This window comes from Mauremys reevesii, linkage group 3 (assembly GCF_016161935.1).
Source record: "Mauremys reevesii isolate NIE-2019 linkage group 3, ASM1616193v1, whole genome shotgun sequence".
In the NCBI taxonomy this organism is placed as follows: domain Eukaryota; kingdom Metazoa; phylum Chordata; order Testudines; family Geoemydidae; genus Mauremys; species Mauremys reevesii.
In genome coordinates, this window is record NC_052625.1 from 131510339 (window position 1) to 131529300 (window position 18962).

Below are 18962 nucleotides of genomic sequence, written 5' to 3' on the forward strand. Positions count from 1 at the left end.
ACAAAATGGGAAATGACTGTCTAGGAAGGAATATTGTGGAAAGAGATCTGGGGGTTATAGTTGATCACAAGCTAAATATGAGTCAACAGCAAACATCATTCTGGGATGTTTTAGTAGAAGCGTGGACACGAGAAGTATTTCTTCCATTCTACTTCATACTGATGAGGCTGAAGTATTGTGTCCAGTCCTGGGCGTCACATTTCAGAAAAGATGTAGACAAATTGGAGAAAGTCCAGAGGAGAGCAACAAAAATGATTAAAGGTCTAGCAAACGTGACCTATGAAGAAATATTGAAAAAAATTGTGTTTGTTTTCTTTGGTAAGAGAAGACTGAGGGGGGACATAACAATTTTCAAGTACATAAAAGGTTGTTAAAAGGAGTGTGAAAAAAAAATTCTTATTAACCTTTGACAACAGGACAAGAAACAATGGGCTTAAATTGCAGTAGGGAGGTTTAGGTTGGACATTAGGATAAACTTCCTAACTGTCGAGGTAGTTAAACACTGGAATAAATTGCTTAGGGAGGTTGTGGAATCTCTGTCATTGGACATTTTTAAGAACAGGTTAGACAAACACTGTCAGGAATTGTCTAGTTATTGTGTAGTCCTGCCTTCAGTGCAGGGGACTGAATTAGATGACCTTTTGAGGTCCCTTCCAGTCCTACACTTCTTTTGATTCTATGTATTTTGGAATGAACATTTTTCAGAGTTTCTGATTCATGGGAAATTTGAAAAAAATATGGATTCATTTTAGTTTGGAACAAAACCAAATTTTCAAAATGTGATATTTCTCAGGAACCAGAAATCTTACCTATGGCCAGCTCTAATCTAAGTAAGACTCTCTGCATAAATCTGGTGAAATCATTGTAAATATAACACTTTCTATTGTGTATCTCATCCTCTTAGCTCAGTCACACATAATAGCATATTTCCTTACCAGACATTTTCATAACTCAGTGGGGGCATTCAAACAGGTTGAAATTAAATGGTAAAAGATCATGAGATTTACTATTCTTCTGTCCTCATCTGCCTTCATTCCTGAAGCAGGAATTAAAATAAAAAGTTTACAACTACGTGTTGCTAGACATCGTGTAGGAAAGATTGCATTCACAGTAATTATTTTTGTGGTGGATCTACCTCTTCCACTAGAACACTTCTGTTTTTATTAGCTGAGAATTGTATTAAATACTCAGTGTTTTGACTTGTTTTTCCTTTTAAAATAAGTAAAACATTTGGCAAGCTTACTGAACTGTTAATACAGCATGCCTTGAGGGAACAGGAGGCAGTTGTCAATGGTTGACTGAGCTGAAATGCTCAAAAATAATGACAGATAACGTATACAGTTATGGCTGAAAGTGCATGTCAGCTTAGAGTTATCTGCAGTGGCAAAGAAAACAATGTTACCAGCATCCATAGCTCTTAGTAAAGCAGAAGGGACAAAGAGCATTTTTGCCAGCCAAATCTTTAACAACAAAATCTTTCCAAAGCCATGAAGCAGATCCAATGTTTTTGCCCTGTGGGTTTCTGCTGAACTATGAAAAGTGAGGTAGGTCCTGTATTTTTTCTGTTACAAGTCTCCTGTGAGGTGGAAAGGAAGGAGAACCTGATGGTTTTTATTCTGTTACTTGGGGTTTTTCTTTTTCTTTAAAGTAGTGGCTTTCGACTTTCACCTACACTGCATGCAATGTATCTAAAATGCTATACTGGGGATTCCTACTGATTCCTAGTCCTATCCTTAATAATCACAAAATCTACTTTCCAATACTGGGCCCACTGACTTAAGCAAAAGTCTCATGGAGACTGTACTGCAGTATTGGGCCCATGGATATTAGCACATGGACCGAAGGGGAGGAGGAAAACACTCATTTATTATGATTTAGGGGAGGAATTTGGACTGTGTATAAATAAACCTTTTCCCTTTCTTTTCTAATCCCAGTCATTTTTGCTCTATTTCAGTTGAGTTGCTGACAAATAAATTCATCCTCCTCTTCTTGATGAAAGGTGCACTCAGAACGAAAAGACACAGATGATTTTCTGGACTAGATCAGACCATTGGTCTTACAAGTTCCATCCTGCCTCTTGATATCACCGACAATTTACACTTCAGAAGGTAAAGAAAAGTTCCATAAATACACTTGTGATTAGCCGTAGTAATTACCCAGAGAGGTGAGAGGGCAAATGATGATAGTGACTCTGATATTATTTGTTTATAAATATTCTTGCATGTCATCTCATAGGGTTTTTTTAAACATGCAACTAAATTGAGAATACCTTGAATATGTTTAATTTTCTTCATCTTGACCATAATATGAAGGATATCAAAAGAAAGTCTAAATTGTAGGAAATATTTAAATGGACTCAGCTTCATGCTTTGTAATCTGTCCCCAAAGGGAAAACCTGCCAATTACAAAACATCTTTAATTTCACTTTGTACCATTCCACAGTGTTTGAAGACATTTACCATATGAGCAGCTGCAAGGTCTAAAATCCTCAGAAATGCTAACTGGAAGTTAACATAAAAAAAGACTTTTAGCAACTGAGTTCTCAGGTATTTGAGCAGTGCACATCAGGTCAACACCACGTTTCAGTTGTTAAAAAAAAAAATCTATTATCCTAAACATTGTGAGTGCATTTAAAATTCCTTAAAGTAAAGAATTAGAATTAGTAACACTGGTTGGTATTGAGCATGGTGGAATAGATAGGAGATGATGTTCTTTTGAATGTACATACCTCAAACTTGGCCTGGAACACCATTGCTATTGTAGTCTTGGACTTCTCTTGCCCAGAGATAGTGTGGAGGTTCTGTGATTTTAACAATGGAGACTAAAATGAGACCAGGAAATACATTTTCTGTTATGACCCAAGACTGGATTTGAGCTATGGTGCCCAGAGGGAAAAAGTTAGTGAGCAAGCATGCTATTCTACCCTACTTCTCAATTGCTTTTTGTTTAAACATTAGCCTTAGGTGTATTTAGGAATGTGCTATATGTCGGTTGCGGCCAATTTAGATTTGAAAATAAAAACCTGTTCTAAAATGACAGCACTTGTGTAAAGAGGCTATTTTTAACATGAAAACATAAAAGTTGCATGTATTATTTTAGGTTAAGAGATGAACTGATGGTCAGAGCTATGAATCTACACTTTGGAGTAAAAGACAGCCAAAAAGTTCCAGGTTGTGTATGCACAGCTAGAAAATAAGCAGCTGAGCTGAGGATTTTAATTTCAATTTCCTAGAAACTTTTCCATTTCAATATAAATGGAGAATTTAGGGCTTTCACTGTTCCAGTCTGGCTTATTAACTTAGATGGTTAAAAGCATCATATGAATACGAAGAATAGGATGCTTAGTCATTCATGTAATCATTTTGGTAAATTAATCTGCAGCCACTTAGTCTTTAATAAGTGTTAGATGTTGATATTAAACATGCTTACCCCTAAGTTTTCAAAGCCGTGGGAGCAGGGGCTTTGGTCCATGATTCCCATTGATATGAATAGGAGATGTGTGGCTGAATCCCCAATCTGCTGCTATGAAAATGGAGCAGTACATTGCTAAATTTGTTTATTTTAAAAAACAATCAACTCTGAGCTTTACTGAACTATTACCAGACTGTCATCAGATTTTAACAAGGATGAGGGTGGAATATTTCACACATAAAAATGAATCCTATTCAGAATCTAATCTACATAATTGTTTGAAAATAAAATTGTCTACTCGGAATCATTAAAAATGTACTGTCTCTATTGACATAAATAATAGATGTGCTCTTTTTGAATTAAACCATATGCACATTGAACAGCAAATGTACCATATCATTGCTGTGTTTTTGCATTCATTGGGCAGAAAATATGCTTTGTTTAAAAATATGACTTCAATAAATGTTTTACACAAGGATTAAGAAAATAAATTTGGTAACCATGAGGGCAGTTCTATTTAAAGCAATTTACCACAACCACAAGCTTTGAAGTAATTTGAATGTGTTTTTGATGCACTTTCTTTTCTGTGTTACTTAAATACTGTTTACCCTTTCAATTCCCTAAATTTATGAGAGCATGAATAAACTGGAACTTGTGTTAAGCCTCAGACTTAAAAAAAAAAAAAAGTCACAGTCCCAAAGGAAAATAGCAGAATCTTCCTTTCAAAAAAGTATATCATGTATAGTTTTCTGCAAATTAAGATAGTCACACTGTATTTCCTGATAGATATTTACTTTATGTGCCCAGTCTTTAGAATGACAATAACACATTTTTTTAAATAAACATGTTTATGAAAGGTTTTATAGACAAACTTGAAACCATCTAGCACTAAAAAAGCAATCTCTGAGACTAATGGGGTTGAATGTACATTCTGTTTTATATGGTTCTTGACTGATGTTTCTACAGAAGGGATTTTCTTCAAAGAATTTATCATAACCATAGCCATAAGCATACACACTTACTGCACAGCTGTGTGGTGTGATCTAAGAAATTAGTTTGTACTGTAGAGTGAAATATATGAAAAAATCCCCACAGCTCTGCTGCAGTCTTACAGTCAGCATTACTTAAAAACAGTTTTGTGTGTGGGAAACAGCATAATTTAATAGTAATAGTAATTAAAAAAAAAGAAACCTGCAATCCTATTTCACTTTTATTTATGCAACCTAGAAAATAAAATTGTCTCTTGCAAAAAGGGAAGAATTGTTCAGCACCCGACTGCATCCTGTTTAGCACCTGACATAGTAAATAGAGACACATTACAGACTCCATAAAAAGAGCCTCTGGATTTATAATATGACAGTGAAGATCAGATTACATCAGCAGATCACATACAGGTATAAAACAGGCCTTTAAAAATTCTGTCATTTTACTCCAAGATGAATCTATTATGAGCTGGTACAATATGGCAATTAAATGATTATAAAACAGGTGGCATTCAACAGCACATGAAATGCCATACATCAATCATTCAGGAACAGAAGTCAGCTGAACCATTTAGTTAAAATGTAAGACTGAATATTAATGTTTTAAAGATATGATTTAGAGACCTCTTTTTTCCCCCTCTCAACTTTTTGATAACAAAAGTGGAGAAAATTGAGAGTTGCATTACAGAAGAGTTATTGTGCACAAGATGGTGTTTTATGAAAGTTATTGCAATCCTTGGATGAACCTGTCTCTTTTGGGGCTTTATACCATGATCATTACTGTCAAATTCAACTGAAGGCTTGTTTCAGATAAATAAGCAAAAGTCTGAGGGCCAAATTTGCTATTGGTGTAGTGGAGTTATATCAGCAAAGGACTGGGCCCTGAACATTGTCCAAACAATCTGAACCTCTGAGGGGCGTGAAATTGGTTGGAAAACTAAGATTATTGGTACTTCCTGCTTTTGGGTCATGGCAGAAATAACTAGGAACTCTTTTTCTCCTAGTATTTCAGCTTTTCTTTTGTTCTCAGCAGGAACCAGAAATACAACAAACAAACAAAACACATTTTTAAAAAAGAGTTTGACGGATTCTTTAAATCTCAAAAAAACCCACTACATTTGAAATCCAGGCCATGTCTACACTTACAAGCTTACAGCGGCATAGCTGTACCGATACAGCTGTGCCTCTATAAGAGCGCTTATGTAGCTGTGTTATGCCGACAGGAAAGCGCTCTCCTGTCAACATAATAAAACCAGTTCAATGAGTTGCAGTACCTATGTCTGCGGGAGACCGTCTCTCGTCAACATAGTGCTATGTGCACCAGCACTTGTGCAGGCAAAACTTATGTTGCTCCGGGGTGTGTTTTTTCACACTCCTGAATGACAAAGTTTTGCCAGCATAAGTGCCAGTATAGACATGGCCTTAGGTGAAGGTTTGTTTCAGCTCTTCCTGGTTCACCCCATTGTTAGGTGTGTCTTAGGCTTTGATTCTGCAAATTCTTACACAGATGAATAGCCCATTAAAATGAAGTGTTTCCAGGATGATGGCCTAAAGCAATAACAACTACACTATGTAGACTGTAAGTTACTACTGAAATACAAGAATCCTTCTGTAGCGGGGTGGTTACCCCGCTTCTGCTCTGAAGAGCTTAAAACAGTCCTGGGAGTGGGCTGTGGCACGGGAAAGGGAAAGGCTAGGCTGATTGGAAAGCAGCCACAGCTGTGGCTGGCTTAATAAGGGCCCAGCTGGCCCTTATAAGAGAGCTGGGGCCAGAAACCAAAGAGACTCTGTCTTTAGCTTTGAGAAGGAGGGGCCTGGCTGCAGGGAGCTGAGAGAAGGTACCTGGAGTGGAGCAGGGCTGGGGGAAGGCCAAGGGAGTTGGGGAGCTCTAGCCTGGAAACCCCCCAGGCTGCGGCCTAGTGGAAGGCCAATTAGGTACTGGAGCTGCAGGGGGCAGCCCATGGGTAGGCAGAGGCAGCAGGTCCAACCCCCCCTTTGCCTACAATGAGTGGCTTTTACACTGCAGTCTGCCCCAGTGAGCAGGGGCTAGATGGTGACTGGTAGTAGCCCACAACTGAGGCAAGGTGGGGATAGAGGGTTGGAGGTCCCCCTGGGTGGGGAGACCTGAGATTGTGGGGGTATTGCCAGGCGGCAGCACCCCAAAGTAAGGGGCATTGGGGTCTGGGAGGGACATGGGGAGGCAGTGGCAAGTGGGACACTGGCCTGCAGAGGGCACGCCGGAGGCTGGTGAGCTAATTCCCTGGATGACCAGCAGGAGGCACTGCCGGCTGAGTCTGTACACCTTTACACCTTCTTAAAGGATATATTTTTGATAGGTGTGAATCAAAACTCTGGATCTGTACACGCCAAAACCCTGAGTGAGTAATATTCAGTTTGGATATATTGTTTGGACCCCATCTCTTTTAATTCCATATTTGAGCAACCATTTAAGGGAAGTTTTGTAGTATAATTATCATTCGACATAATAACAAAAGAGCATTAGTATGGTAACAATAATGTCATTACCAAAAATTGTAATATAGTTCCTGTCACCAGCCTCTTTGCACTGCTGCAGTGAATACACTATTTCAGAAAAATAATGGAAATGGTGTGGTGTACAGGGTGTTCAGGACTTCATTTTAGGTGAAATCTGAAAATAGCATGGCTGTTAGTAGCAACCACCAATCCATTGTTATGACAAACAGTCTCAATCTATAATGTCTGACTCCTGGATACATCAGAGAGCAACTCTCTCCTTGTGTGATATTGCACTTGGTTGAGATCAGGGCTTGGTTGAGATCAGTTTTCGTCGCCCCAAGCAGCGCGCTGAATTGCCACTGCGGGCGGCGGGGGCAGTCCATGTGCCCTTAGGGCGGCAGGCGCGTTTCCGCGGCGGCGGCAATTTGGCAGCAGCTTCTATGTTTAGCTGAAGCCACCCCGGACAGTTAAACATAGAAGCTGCCGCGGAATTGCCCTCACCGCGGAAACGCGCCTGCCGCCCTAAGGGCACATGGACTGCCCCCGCCGCCCGCGGTGGCAATTCAGCACGCTGCTTGGGGTCAAAACAACAGGGACTCCCGCCCCTTGCAGAATGCCGCCCCAAGCACCAGCTTGGAATGCTGGTGCCTGGAGCCGGCCCTGGTTGAGATCAAGTCATATCCATTAGTATAAATAGGAAGAGGCTGGAGGCATGATATTCTCAGTTCCAATATAGAACTTACTATTACCTAACTTATCTTCCCCACTGGGTCCCACAAACTCTGTCTGGTGACATGCAGGATCTCAAGCAAGAACCTTTCTCCCGGTTTTCCCCCCACCCCACCCCTCAGGTGCTGAGGGAATTGGAGTGAATGGTCAGAACATCTTGGATTTATGTCTGTCTGTCTCTCTAGAGTCATTTTGACTTCTGTGTCATCTTTGGATCTTTAAGCTTGTTACATTCACTAACTGAACTACACATCACCACTTGGAAATTGGTAGGTATTGTGTCCATTTTAGAGAATATATGTCTTTTGAGGTTTTCCAATACTCTTTCACCCCATCCCCATCTTTAGAGTTGTATTTTTGTGTGTGTGCTGCATCGCTGCACACACAACATCCTATGCTGCTGCTACAAGCGCAGTTCCTCAGCTCATGCTACAGCAGTTTTCATACATCAGTAAGTCATCTCACTTCACCCAGCTGACTGAGAGCACCAACTTCATGGCACAGCAGCCAGTGGCAGCCCATGACCTTAGATTCTCTACTAGTGCTTCTTGAAATCTTCACTGGCTGACCTGCAATTAAAATAAATAAATAAATAAGGATAAACTGCTCGCTATGGCTCCTTGTTAAAGCAAAGGGGGGAAAATAGGCCCTTTAAATTATGCATTTTTTTTCCTTTTTAACTAGGAAAAATTAGCATAGCAAATGCTGTTCCGCAGGGGAACTATTCTTCTTTTTAATAAATATTCTGGGAATAGAGTTACACATTTAGCAGGCTCCAAGTTTCCTCAGTTATAAATCATCAATGTTCCATATGGCACAGACACTATTTGAACTGTGTACCCACTGGAAAAATCTTTATATTGTTTTTCTGAATGCTTTTCCCCTGTCCCCTAAATTTATAAATCACATTGTCAGTTTGGTGAGTTCTATTTATTTTCCAAATGTTCATCTCTTTGGAGTGAGAAAAAACCTGGCCTTGCCTAAAGCTGTATTATTGAAATCATTCCTAGGATTGTGGGAGGGTTGCAGTTATAAATGGCACACCTCCGATTTTGGATGGGCTGTACTGTTATCAAATGTTTCTTTTTTTAAAAATAAATGTATAAAGCATTTGTTGTTTCTACCTAAAAATAATGGCTTTTAATCTGAAGTGTAAGACTCTGATCTTGCAATTGATAGAGTGCTGGTGGATGGCTGGAATCACATGAACCCCTGCTGGGTTATATGCAGGTATGGAAATCCATCTGCTCAGTATCAGTTGCAGGATTAAAGCCTGAAGTTGCTAGGCTACCTGCCTTGTTGCATGCTGAACTGGCGTGTCTGTCACCAGTGACCAGCAATCGGCCCAGGAGGCCCGCCTCCATCGTGACTTGTTACAGTTTCAAACAAGCACCTTCATGATTTCTCCCATGCTGCCCCTCATGCTTGGGAAGTGCTCCATGTAAACATCTGCATAGCTACCACATTATCCTCCTTAAAACTCTTCTTGGCCATGAAACCTATGGAAAACTTGACAGCAGTTAGCTGTTGGTGTACTGAGACCACTCCCTATCACCTATATTGTCTCATGGTTTCCTTATGCCATACCCATCTATTGTCTCTTGTCTTATAGTTAGATTTTAAACTCCTCAGGACAGGGCCCATTTTTTTGTTCTACATTTGTACAGCATCTAGCACAATGGGGAGTCATAACTAGGGCTTCTAGACACTATGGTAACACAAATAACAGCTAATAATAATGCAGCACTCTTTCAGAAGAGGTCCTTCAGGATGGTCCATCAGCAGCGATAGGAAGCCTTTCCAAACTATTTCAGGGCAAAAGATACCTCTGCATTTATTTAGTAGTTTTTTTTTAAACTTCAGTCACTTTTTCTTTATTTAATAAAACACTCACATTGCAGACTAAGTCTTGGCACAATTATCATTTCCTCCTGCCTTGAAATGGATAAATAGATTGAAAAGGTTGATTCCCCTGTAGTTTCTGCAAGCCACTCAGTATGCTTCTCTGAAATGCTGTGCAGCTATCATGGTACAGTATTACTCATACTGGAGGAACTTGTTTATCTTACACTCTGCCGCCTGCTTTTCTTACTGCACCCTCCGCTTTCTGAATGTGTAACTTATACAACCGTATTTCACTTTATAGACTAGCTCCCTTTCTCACACCAGAAATTGGCTCATCGGCCATTCTCACACTTGTCAGCTTTCTCACCCCTTACTCCAATTCTTGGACAACTGGGTTAAAAATTCAACCTATTATCCTAGTTGGAGACTGTTTCAGGGAGGAGGCTGTCAGCTGAAAGTAATGTGGTGATAAAAATGGATGTCCTAGTATGACTATGCATTGAACCCACTGTCTACTGATTCTCTGGTGCACTTGCTCTGCTGTAATCCCCTATTAACATTCAGATCCAGTTCCACACTTCATTCTTTTTTACTGAGAGCCCAAAAAAGAGAATATAGAGAAGATAAAGTATAGAGCACAGATATGGTATACAGAAGATACCAACCCTTGCATCAAAAGAGTTTACAATCTAAGCCTCCGACTGCAAACCTCTTACTCCAGTTGGTGAGTAATTAATTGCATGAGTAGTCCACTGAAATCAATAGGACTACTTGTGTTAGTAACTGCTTACAAAGAGGAGTCAGAGGTTCACAATCTGGTGTTAAACTGACACAAGAAGGACGATGAAAACAATTTGCTCGCAATGGTGAGCAGCAAGTGCCTGATCTGTTCTGTGGTTTTAAAAAAGAAATACAACCCACTCTTCCCCATTCCTCTTGCTTCTGCTATGTGTTCTGGGGCTTTGCCTGCTCTCACAGTCCACAGCTGTAGTGACAGAAATTATTGGTCATTTCTGATTTTTGGATAGCTGAAGGATTCCTGACATTTCCCTTAGGAAATCAGGAGACCAAAGAGACTCATATGTACATGCATGGTGGTGAAACGGTCCCATTTTGATTCACAAACAGGCATCTTGGTCCCTGTAACATCAAGATGGTATCAGGAGAATTGCCATGCGGACGGACATGGCTTAGAAAATAGAAATAGATCTATAGTGCTACAAAAAAGCAGTTTGTAAATAAATTGCATCTCTTAGGGCTAGTCTACACTTACCGTCCGGGTCGACACAGTGAGTTCGACTTCTCGGAGTTCGAACTATCGCGTCTGATCTAGATGCGATAGTTCGAACTCCGGAAGCGCCGCGGTCGACTCCGGTACTCCACCACTGCAAACGGTGGTGGTGGAGTCGACGGGGGAGCCGCGGAGTTCGACCTCGTCTGGATGGGTGAGTAGTTCGAATTAGGGTACTTCGATTTCAGCTACGCTATTCACATAGCTGAATTTGCGTACCCTAATTTGAACCTCCTTTTTAGTGTAGACCAGGCCTTAGGGAAAATAACAAACTGAACTGAAACTCATACGTTGCAAAAGGTAAATAGGCCTGAAGTTGGCAAAGAGGGTATAATCTAAAAATACCATGAACCTTTTACTTTCACACTATCAGAAATTATTAAAAAAAAACTTTAAATAGATTTGTAAGTATTTTTGTTTTATTAATCCCAAAATGCATATGCTCTCCCTGCAGCTTACTAGCAAAAAGACATTGGGCCCCTAGAGCTTGTTTACACAGTGAGTTACTGGGCCAGCGAGTTACTGTGCAGTAACTCACCATGTAGATAAGCCCTCAGCCTGCAAGCTGCTTCAAATGGGAAAACCCCTGCTCTCGTGCAATGCCCCACTGATTTCAGTGGGGCTCTGTGCAGGAATGAGGTTCTACCTTGGCAGAGTTCATTGCCGGATCAATGTTTTGGGCCTCCTCTCAGAAGGAACATAAATCATGGTTCAATATACAAAAAAGAGCTAAACAACAAATTATTGGGAATTTCCCATTCATCTTGTAACCAGCCTCACCACAGGTTGTTGCTGTGCATGTTGTGCACGAATTCCCCCTATATGCTTTGTAGTATGTCCTATATACCACTAACACACACACGTTCTTCCAGAGATCCATGCACTGGGCTCTCCAAGCTTGATCATTTGCTGGGTTCCTGTAAATACCCAGGCATTTTAAGTATGACAGATGATGACTTGACTAGGGCCACCAGCAACTAAAGTGCCCAAGTATCCTTTGGCAAAATGACTTATAAATAGTAAAAAACCAACCCAATAGTTCCAAACTCAGCCAATAGAGGCAGTCTAATTCAGGGATATAAAGGTAACAAAGTCTCAACTGGTGTAGAGGGGCTCCATTCTCCTGCTGAACACTTGCAATCACCCCTATGCCATGCATGGCAGTATGTTGTACTAAGCTATGATTGACACCTTCCAAGAAATAGGTTGTTTTGCTGCCAAGCTCTCAGGCTATCTGCTACTCAGCCTTCCTTCCAGAGCAAGCTCTCAGAAATACCTGTGGCTCCTATTCGCTGGCAGCTTCTGAGTTTGTTTTCCTCTAAATTCAGGATGTTACTTCCTTTTTTTGTACTTGAGCCTAGAGTTTATGGAACCTTGAATTGGCTGGATGTTGAACTGAGTAACGCTATGCCCTCCAGCTCATTGACGGGGAAGCAGTCAGTAATGTGCTAGCAGAGTCATGACAATATCAACAGGAAGCTGCAATGCTGCATTCCTAGCACCAGCTTGTGCTGTGTGAGGAAATCAAATAGCTCTCAGATGCCCCCTCATGTGCCCTAAAATGATGTTTATTACAAAATGTTACTTTTTGTCGTCTATTTCGGAAAAAAATCCAGAATGGTAAAATGACCCTGCTCAGGTAGGAGTGCCCACTGGCTGCCCAGTCTCCTTTCAAAATATAAGGGCAAGAGGAGAAACCAGCTCTGCTATGTATGCCTGTTACTTAGATACTTCTCTCCCTTTTTTACTTGGGTTCCATACATGCTTTCAAAGAAGAATTTTAATAAAATTAGAGTTCTTAACAGTCACTGTCTTTTCTTTCCATCCCACTCCAACCCCCTCCCCCTGCTCTCTCATCTGTGCTGGCTTTCCATCACAGGCAGGGAAATGAAACTTGTGACTTGCCTGGTTGGAGGTGGGAAGGAGAATTGTGGAATAGTGGGTAAGGGTGGAACCGGTAATCAGGAGATGTGCAGTCGTTTGGTCTGACCCAGTACAGCCATTCTTATGAGTCTAATCTTGATTCTAAGGCTGAGTGATTTCTCAGACACTCAGTTTCTGGATCTGTAATATAGAGCCAACAAAATTTATCTTTCTCAAAGCAGTTACTTAAAGGTGAAAGTCTCTGTGCCCCATCATCAACCCCCCAAATGTTGTGATATGAATTTTATATACAATAGCAGTAGGATTACATTGTTTCACATAATCTGACTGATGGTGGTTTTAAAATGCTCTTCAGAGTAGTTAGCTGGCAGTGATTCACAAATAGCTAGAGAAATCATACCTACTGTACACTCTCCGCCTTATATTATAACTTTCCTTCTGAATCAGAGGATAAGCTTTCCTTTTTTAATAAATAGTTTCTCTCGTGGTTAGGAAATTGCTCTCTGCAGAATACCATCACAGCTGCTAGTCTATCTGCAGTTGGATAGAAGTCTGTTCTGTCAGATAAATGGCTAGACCTGAATAGCCCTTTTGTGTTCGGAAACTCTTCTGAGTGGAATATGGAACAGATTTTGAACAGGAAAGGAAAGCATTTCAGGCCAGATGGTTATTCTGATGGAGCCATATTCTGACTGGAGGAAAGAGTAATATTGTGTAGCTTAACAGTTACATCAGCACAAATAAAATAAAATAATAAACAACACAACAGTTATGTTAATGGAGATCATAATTATGCTGGACCCTAGGGAAATATGACAATTTCTACTAATATGTAATGGAAAATTGTTAATGTAGTATGACAAAATTTTCATGCCATTCCAGTGTTTAATTCCTTGAGTGTAGAGAATGGACTAGATTCATATTTTTTAATACAATTCTTTGTGAATCAACATATGTGTACCATGTGCATATATGTTTTTATATATGTGATCTGGGGTTGATTTAATTGGTCTATTTTGTTATGCTCCTCTGTATTTTTTTTCTTTATAAGATGTGTGGTTCTGGATATGTAGAGTCCTGGAGAAGGATTTTCCAATTAAACTGCTTGTTTACTGGTTTAAATTGGTGGTGCTAGAATGGGTTGCCCCCTTCCAACTCAGAGATGGAAATTTGCTTCAAGTCTAAGCACTGAATATTATAGTATGACTAACCTATGACCAAATCTCACCCCTAACTGCATTAGGTGAAGATTCCCAAAGAAGAACCTAAGAAATCTAAATATGTTTTATATATTCAAATTCAGTTAGTATAGAAAAAAGGAAGTAAATGTGAACATAATTACCTGAAAAGGGTCTTGTTACACCATAATCATAAGAAAAATGTGATGTAAAGGGAAATACAAATTGTGTGGTGAATGCATACATGTATTGGGTATAGGGAAGGGATTTGTTTACACATGGTGTTGCCTGATCTATTGATTATGTATGAATTCCCAGTTAATATTCTGTGGTTTGGCGGAGTTCTGCCTCATGACCAGACCCAGAAATATTAAAATTATTACAAGGACCCTGCTGTGCACAGAGACCATTCCATTTAGGAAAGATGTTCTGTCCTTGTAGTGTTTTATTGAGCACAGTTAGCAAAATTATAAACACTTCAACACAGCAAAGAAAGTAAAGATAACATAAAATGAGCGTCTGTGCATCCATATACTCACATCATCCCTTGAGTAAAAACCCAAAGTGTTAGTCATCATCCTCAACATCCTCACTCTCTCCATGGTTGTCATCCAAGCATTTCTCAGGGCATGTAGACCGGGACACAGCTTTTATAATGTTTTACACAGATGCCCACTCTGCCTAATGCATATTTGGTAGGGATTTCAGCCCCTTTTCCTTATCTATATTTCCTCACCCTACTAATGTTGGGGTGCCCTTTTCCCATAGGTTTCTAGGCCTGTAGCTCAAGTTCATTAGCATATGTGCCAATTAGTTATCATGGCATTTTTGTGGTTAGACATCAGCTAATATTCTGAATTTAAAATATCTAAAGATGTAATCAACTGGTATCTTGTAATTACCTGTCAGAAGTTTAGTCAGACTTATTTATCTCAGCATTCTATCTTCTGATAATTTAGCTGCTTATGCTAAGGCTTTTTGGTTCTCTGGGCTTGATTAGTTTAGCTAAGCTATTGTCTTGCAGGCCTTGAGGTTTGTAAGCTCATTGCAATACAGCCTTAATTTATACCTATGCCTTACCTAACAAATACCTATAACTAAAGTCTACAATGTACAGTATGTTTACAAAAGATGTATTTAATTTATCCACCTCTAAGTTAAATCTGTGATCTTGAAGGTAAAGGTGATTTGGAGAAATTCAGCAGAGAACACTAAATGGGATTTACTACTGTAGGATCCATTAAAAACTTAACCTCAGCATCTCTTGTTCCACATCTCAGAACATAAAGGCAACTTCTCATGTTCTTTTTCAGCTACTATTGTGTTTTGAAATTAATGGGAACTTGCCTGAGAAAGGGTTGGATAAAAACTGAATCTGAGGCAAAGGGATAGTAGTGTCTTTCAGTGGTGGATACCGTTTTCAGAATATATGTGTGTCAAGGTTCCTCCCCCACTCTGAACTTTAGGGTACAAATGTGGGGACCTGCATGGACACTTCTAAGCTTAATTACTAGCTTAGATCTGGTAACACTGCCACCATCCAGAAATTTCAGTGTCTGGATCACTTTTTGTCCCCCCAAAACCTTCCCCTCCCTGGGCAGCCTTGAGAGGCTTTTTCACCAAGTTCCTGGTGAACACTTATCCAACCCCTTGGATCTTAACACAAGAAGAATTTAACCAGAAGTTGCCAGAAACAGACAGGAGTGGAGGAACTTCGTCACTGCCCTAAATGCCAGTGGCGTAATGGAAACATGATGATGATGACGAAGCAAGAGAAAAGAGACAGGTATGTTACAAACAAATCAAAACATGCTTTCTGGTGGCTAAAACTTAATTTTAGCAAGTTACAATCTTTCTCTAATCAGATTACTTTCTTAATCAAGTTACCAGCATCCCCAGCCCTCCAGACTAGAGGATCCATTGTTCACAGCATTAGAGGGTGCTGTCCTCTTTGTTCCCCAAGAGATGGATAACTGATATCTTTTTGCACTCCAAAGTCCATTGCCTTTGCCTTAAGAGCCAGGACGACCTTCTTAGGTACAGATTTTGGGGTGTCCTCTGGTGGGCTAAGTTGTTTCCTTCACCACTTGTTAGCTTGATTACTTTGTTTAACTTATGTGTAAATGTTCTTTCATTGTCTATGGTTTACAAAACTTGACCCAGACATGTAAATCCACATTCCTTTGTTTAAGGCAGGCTTGCCTCCAAAACATATTTTGAGAACCTAGTTCCAGCCTAACCTAGGTTTTGAGAACCTAGACCTAACCTGAGTATGAGAGAGAGCCTGAAGGAGCAGCTTAAAGCATGTGGCTGACCCTAGAAGAAACCTGGGGAGAGGTTTTTGTGACAGGAGTGCAGGCTGAAAAGAGAATTGTTTGTGCTCGAAGCAAAAGTTGTTTCCTGCTATTTTTTTCCTTCTCCATTCAGATACACAGGACTTCATACATTCTTTGTAAATAAATTAAATTGCATTAAAGAAATACATGACTACCACCAATTTCTACTCCCAGGTGGGACCCAAACTTTGACTAGCCATTCGAGTAAAAAAGGAGCAACACTAGCATGATGATCTTTCTGCAGAATTTTAGAGCCACTCTGTGGAATTGGATTACAATTCTATCCAGGCTATGGAATTCTATAGGATGTTTTTGTTTTTAAAAAAACCAACAGAGGATATTATTCTGTATGAAATTTGGTGGGCTTTTGAGTAGTTTCTATGAAACCTTATTGCTTTAATCCCTATCGGGCAGCTCCAGGCCCCAGCACGCCAAGCGCGTGCTTGGGGCGGTATGCCACGGAGGGCGCTCTGCCGGTCGCCGGGAGGGCAGCAGGTGGCTCCGGTGGACCTCCTGCAGGCGTGCCTGTGGAGGGTCCGCTGGTCCCACACGGCTTCGGTGCAGAGCGCCCCCCCGCAGCATGCTGCCCTGCTTGGGGCGGCCAAATGTCTAGAGCCGCCCCTGATCCCTATTCAGATCTGTAAGATTTTTTCAATAGGGTTGGTATGTCCTTAATTAACTCTGGATTTGCCATTTCAAAATACAGGGAACTTCAGGATGGCATGATTTATAAAACATTAATGATATCATTAATGATTTATAGTTGATTCAATATTACTTCTAGAAAACATTCTATAAAGCCCATAACCTTGCAGCGTGATCTTCAAAATGGAAAAAAAGGCAATATATAAAATGTAATTGTCAGGAAAAAGTACATTAAGTATTGCCTGGTTTTCCTGGTAGAAGGGTTGTGGTAGTTTTTGAGCCTTCAGGAACTGGAAATAATTATGTGGTCACAATGGTTTTGAATTTGGATAAACTGTAAATTTATTATCATAAGTTAATTTATTAAACACTTTAGCAATTATTTAATGAGCTGACTGAAGAAGAGGGATGAATGCTACTTGCAGAAATTATTAATTACTCCTATGTACATAAAGGATTTGAACCACTATTGACTCTTTCCTGTTCGTGGCAAGGTTTTATATTTTCGTATGCAAATTTCTCTAACTGCACAACTGACATTACAAGCATGAGGCACAAGCATTATATAAATCACAAACAGGAACAGTACATTCCAATTTCTGCATTTAAGTGTCAGGTTTCTCTGTTGTGCTTTGGAGTTGAATGTTTTAACAGTAGTTGGAACTGGTTCATAAGCATATTGTATATGACCATGGCTATGTCTCCGAACAAAATATATTAGAAATGTTCAAAATGTACTTTGTGGGAAGTGGTAAAAATCCAGAATCCATAGTAGAAGGTTTGCTTTTGTTCATTTTGGAGGGGGAGAGACATAGGAATTGCCATTCTGGTTCAGACCAAGGACCCTCTAGCCCATTAACCTGTCTCTGACAGTGACAGGTACAAGCTGTTTCAAAGGGAAGTTGAAGAAACCCTGTAATAGCTAGTTATGAAATAATCTGCCCACAGGGAAAGTTTCTTATGAGGTTGGCTTATGTCCAGAAGCATCCCTTCCAAAACTGCATGAATATTCATTCTTGGTTATTTTTTAGTTCTTCCTGTTGTCATGCTGTGACAGGGTTAGGCTGCCCCTTAAGGATAGCAAAGCCTATGAGTTAGTCCACCCTTATCCCATAATTGTGGCCCTTTTAAGGGTTCCAGAGGTCTGATATAGGCAAGGATTTGGGAAATGGGAGATCCAGGTAGGGAGGAAGTGCTCCCAGGGCTAATTAGTACTTAAGGTAATGAAACTCATTATTTTTCCCTTAAGAGCCCAGGATTAGGAGCCCTGCAGCATAGGCAAGACAAGGCTCCTCTCTCACCCAACCAGCTGGGGAAGGGAACTGGCATCTATGTTGCTTTCTCGCTCAGGCCTTGGCTACACTGGCGCTTTACAACGCTGCAACTTTCTTGCTCAGGGGTGTGAAAAAACACCCCCCTGAGCGCAGCAAGTTACAGCGCTGTAAAGCGCCAGTGTAAACAGTGCCCCAATGCTGGGAGCGTGGCTCCCAGCACTGTAAGCTAATTCCCACGGGGAGGTGGAGTACCTGTAGCGCTGGGAGAGCTCTCTCCCAGCGTTGGCGCCGCGACCACACTCGCACTTCAAAGTGCTGCCGCGGGAGTGCTCCTGAAGCAGCGCTGTACAGCTGCAAGTGTAGCCATACCCTCAGAGTGAGTATATACAAGAATGGAAGGTCGGCCTTCTGAATTCTCCAAGCCTCACAATGAAAAGGCTGACTGGCCCTTTTCCCCCCTGCTGGAGGAGAAACTGGCTGAGGGCCTGCAGCTGGCCTGTGTGAGAACCCAGCTCTGGGATGAAGCTGGAAGAATTTCTTCCTGAAGGAGACCGAGTAACTGTTCAAGGTGCAGGCTGGTTCCAGGAGAAGGAGCTGAGGACTCCTGACCTAAGGGGAGAGAGAGAATTCCATGGAGCCCAACCCAACAGTCAGAAAGGTTGGGAGTGGATTTGAAGAAGCTCCTCAGTAGCTGGCTGAGAAGGAGCCACATAAGGCAACTGAACCATGGAGCGGGAGCAACAGTCTCTGCAGTCCAACAAGAGGTGCTGAGCAACAAGGAATGGAAGGAGGAGCCTAGGGAGGTGGCAAGAGTTCGGAAGGAGCAGTCCTTAATTGCCTAATACAGGATCCCTGGACTGGAACCCAAAGGAGAGAATGGGCCTCAGTTCCCCGACCTCCCTGCAACA

The 18962-nt window shown here is 40.9% G+C and overlaps 1 long non-coding RNA gene across 2 annotated transcripts in view; it reads left to right on the plus strand.

Moving 5' to 3' along the window:
- Positions 1 to 15463: 15463 nt before the first annotated feature.
- LOC120401806 overlaps positions 15464 to 18962 on the plus strand; it is a 50293-nt gene continuing 46794 nt past the window's right edge. For both annotated transcript variants that reach the window (XR_005596750.1, XR_005596751.1), the window contains exon 1: positions 15464 to 15585. This is a non-coding gene — a long non-coding RNA (uncharacterized LOC120401806). The remainder of the gene's footprint in view (positions 15586 to 18962) is intronic.